At 36.5% G+C, this 4,406-nt stretch overlaps 1 long non-coding RNA gene across 1 annotated transcript; it reads right to left on the reverse strand.

Annotated features, from left to right (window-relative positions):
* Window positions 1-2,651: 2,651 nt before the first annotated feature.
* Window positions 2,652-4,005, reverse strand: LOC140007597 (uncharacterized). The gene is made up of 3 exons (XR_011814885.1): window positions 3,900-4,005; window positions 3,539-3,704; window positions 2,652-2,965 (listed from the first exon to the last, which is right to left on the reverse strand). It is a non-coding gene; the product is annotated as an uncharacterized lncRNA (long non-coding RNA).
* Between the last annotated feature and the right edge of the window lie 401 nt (window positions 4,006-4,406).

Raw genomic sequence — 4,406 nt, forward strand, 5'->3', positions numbered from 1 at the left:
GATTGTAGCACTTCAAAGTTGACTATAAGTAGGGATAATTTCATTAACCTCCTCTAAGGTTTCAAACAATTTCACTGAGTTTCCTTGAGATTTTAAAAATTGTATTTACTTCCTTTGATTTGACACATTTGGTAATCAAACCTTAGACCTGGTCAAAAATTTAAATGAACATCCTAAAATGTCCTTGGTTTATTTAGTTTACATTGCTTTCCAAAACAATTGTAAAATATATAGCACAACTATAAAGAAAAAGCATCAAATTTTCAATACCTATATTTATTATTTAATAAACAATTATTACAATAGTTTTATCACTATGACAAGCTACTGTACATAGTGTTTTACTAGGGGATACATATTCCCTCAAGGTTGGAGAGGAAAGTATTATCATAATTCTTTTAAACTTTGTAGATTTTTGAAATGTTGGAGCTATCAATAATTTAGTAGTAGTAGTTTTGGACAGTTTCTTTTTAAATCATTGTTGTTTTTGATACAAAGAAAAAAAAATCAACAAAAAATTAGATCACATTCAAAGTTGTCAAAAAAAGGTCACTAATTCAACATTAGGTAATGATAGCGAGTAGAATCAATATTTATAGTTTATAGTTTTGCAAATTTACTTGTAAAATATGGAAAAAAAAAAGAGGAATAAGAAGAGAAAAGAAAAAGAAAAAATAATTATAAATCTCATTCTTTTTATATGTATACCCAACAAGGGAGTTTTATTAAGTGGGCAAAGGCGGTAAGTGTAATTTCTAAAATCTCAAGGGATCTCATTGAAATTGTTAGAAATCTCAAGAAAGGTTTTTGAAATTATTCCTTAAAATTAATCACAAGAGAATATGAAAATATTCATGGGACATATATCAATTGACCAAGAGGAAAGAGATGGGTTGGGTGGTTTGGAAAAAGAAATGCCAATGAGAGATTTTGGATTCGAACCCTTCTACTATATCATTTGAATCTCCAAAAACCTGAATAGAGTTGCTCACATACAAAAAATGGAGCAAGTCAGAATCACAAGGCTACACATATTGTGAATGGTATCTTCTCCCGTTGAAAACATTGCCCCTTAATTAAAGGCCAAAACTTGAATTAAAGAACCAGTAGCCATGCTTGACCAGAACAGTATCCAGTCTTCACCAATCTATCGAATTCTCCACACGGACTCCTTGAATGTGGAAGAAATACTAAAAAATGTTTAGAGTCGACTTGATTTCCAATAGCCCAATAACTAGTATATGCCTGCATTTTCGGTTCCAACTCTTCAGACTATTACCACTAAGTCTTAGTTGACTCGTAGTAATAGCAAGGAAAGGACGGTTGTCCAGCCGTGCTTGACCTGAAGAACAACCGGTCTCCCATCTCTCTCGTTTTCCAAATGGACCCCCTGAACGTGGAAGAAAGACTAGTGAGAAGACTTCAATTAATTTTCAATGGCCCACGTAACACTGAAATTGGCAGATACTTGTGTTTGGATGTAAGATTATTTGGGATATTTTTTTCCTAAAAAAAAATACTATATCATTTCTTTGATGCGATATGTATAAAATAAAAATGTAATTGAAAAATATTTTTTTACAAATATTTAGTGTGCGTTTAAGTCCCAACTCTTGAAAAGAAGTGCTACTACTAATTAGCGTGCGTTTCAAGGCGGTTGCATGGAAATCAAGAGCTGTTGGAGCTTTAGATTGACCTGGGCATGCAAACCCTGAGCCTGGAAGGACTCGTCACAATGGCATTAGCATCTCTCGTCTCTAAGAGCAACCTTATTTGCAACCTCAAATAGCTAAGAATAATTGCATTTGGTAACCTGTCAATTCAAACAGCAAATTCTTTCCTGTATTATAATGAATCTCATCGAGGTACTAGCAAGCTCAAACTTTTAAACTTGCCAGCCAGGTCAGTTTTTCTACAAACGCCAAAAAATACGTTCGATCAGAAAGGTGAAAACTATCTCTACACATTATATAGTTTTTGTTTGTACATGCAGCAAAAGATGAGGCAGTGTTCAGCAAAACCGAAAGCACATTGGAAAAAAATGAGCATTGAGTTAAATTTTGTGATACACAAATAAAAGAACTGGAAGCCAAATTGAAAATCTTGACTTGCCCAATTCCTAGCCCTATTGAAAATGGAAGTGGGGTTGGGGTGCCCAATCCCTATCTTGCAGGCTTGCGAACAAATGCTACGATCAAACATGCATCTGCAGTGTGCAATGTCAAGAAAATAACCTTCCTTCAAATTCTACGCAAAATTTTGGTGCACGACTAATATTTACACCATAGATTACGTATATTTACACCTTCAATTTTGGTGCAAGTCCGAATGGCTAAAATGAGAACGATGGCATGACATTTTGTTGTTCTGTGTTGATTGTTACTAGCAAGAGAGTACCACGCGGGGCTTGGATAAACCTCCACTGGATGGACAACAAAGGTCGAAAAGTTGACTGATTTTTTGAGCTGGGCATTTCGTTAAAATAACACATGATGAAAACCAAAAATGTTATGCACCATTTCCAATTGGCAACGTTCATGGTGTTGTTGATCGAGAATGTAGTCCCAATCCTCGTATTTTTGTTTATCCAGGTAGCATATACCGACCAGAGACAAAATAATAAAAGATCGGCCTGACAATATTAATAACAATTAGCAGAGAAGACTATCGAGTACTACTTTCATGGGATTCTTATTCATCAATCTGACAATGGTGCACGTCCAACCCATACAATAATAATACCAATAAGATTAATCATCATGAGATGAGATTAACCCAGGACTAGGAGAGATGTAATGCTACTACTGAAAAATCCCACATCAACACACGAAGTCCAAGCCATGAACTGGAAACAAACAAAGAAAGATGCTACTGTACAAGAAATGGCACGAGCGGAAGAAGAAATGGTGGTGTCGTCTCTGCAGTTTCGGGTCATCAACAGAAACAGCAACAGCAGGCCGCACAGCTGCACCGACATCCGTTCACAATATATGTTTCAATTAATACACACACGCACTTAATTTTACTATTAACCTTTTACTTTTCTAGTTAACGAGTTCTTTTTTGTCACTCTTTTTTTTTTCCCCTATTGTATTTGCCTTTCGACCTTTTTCCATTCCCCGGCGATAAGAAATACTTTACAAAATTAATATCCCAAAATTTTCAGACGTTCTTATCCTTCGAAAGTCTTGATACAAGTAGTCTCATTATGTGATTTCAGTTAACAAAGTAAAAGTCAGAATAAAAAACAAAAAAAAAAGAGTAATCCTGTTAGAAATCAAGAAAGTCCAGGGACGATTTTCAACAAAGCGTTAACATCAGGCAGTAGGATTTTCCTTTGATTCCTTAATTCTTTGTTGTCAAAATCCAGTTCCCCCCCCCCCTCTACCCTAAAAAAGAGATTAAGGTTCCTTTTGTTTAGATCAAAGTCTAAAGAATCCCGTGACTACTACATAGCACCCGCAGAAAAAAGTCAAACTGTATAAGAGGGGGAATAGTAAAAAAAAAAAAAAAAAAGAGGGATGAGGAGAAAACTGACCAGCCGCCTTCCTCTATGGACGTACTTTTGGACGTTGTTTTGCCGGGTGCTGGAGCAGAATGAGAGGCTTGAGCTGCATCTCTGACGGGATATCCAAGAGGCGGTGGGGGAGTTAAGTATGCAGGGGGTTGTGGCTGTGCTTGTGCTGCTGGGTAGGGATATGTCACTGCATGCAACCAAAACAAATATCGCATCCACATAAACAACAAATAGTAGTAGTAAGAATCATCAAACAGACCAAACTATATAATTGCAGCTAGCAACGAGATAAACCCAAGAAAAAAAGTGTTAGAGAAATAGTGAGTGATCTTTTTACGTATAGTATGTATATATGATGATGATGGATGATGCACAAACGTACCTGGAGCCTGGTTTTGGTTGTAGTTGCTCATGATGGATGGATGGATGCTGTTGAATGGAATAGGGATGGAATTAGTTAACTTGAAGTGAAGTTTGATGGCCAAGACAATAGAAGATACAATACTCGTGTATATATAAGATTGGTCTGCATTCTAATACCCAGACTTTCCTGAAAATATTTTTCCAATGAATGCATAGTCACCCGTCTTGATCTGTGTTTTCAAACTCGGGCCGGATCGACCGGTCCGACCGACCAAACCGGAAACTGGCCAAGTATTCAATCCGAATTACTCTAAAAAATCGGATGTATAAAACTCAGTCAAATCGGTCAAAAATTGAATTTGATCGGATTTGACTGGCAAACCAGATGAACCGGAGTGATATCAAAGCTTCCAGTCCACTAAGAGGAAATTTCGCATTTCAATCAAGGCCGGCTTGCAAGTACCGGCTGTGGGAATTCTGGTGGGTCCGATGGAAAGATATAATGGTAACATTCTTAATTGAAGCA

Source organism: Coffea arabica, chromosome 5c (genome assembly GCF_036785885.1).
Source record: "Coffea arabica cultivar ET-39 chromosome 5c, Coffea Arabica ET-39 HiFi, whole genome shotgun sequence".
Taxonomy (NCBI): Eukaryota; Viridiplantae; Streptophyta; class Magnoliopsida; order Gentianales; family Rubiaceae; genus Coffea; species Coffea arabica.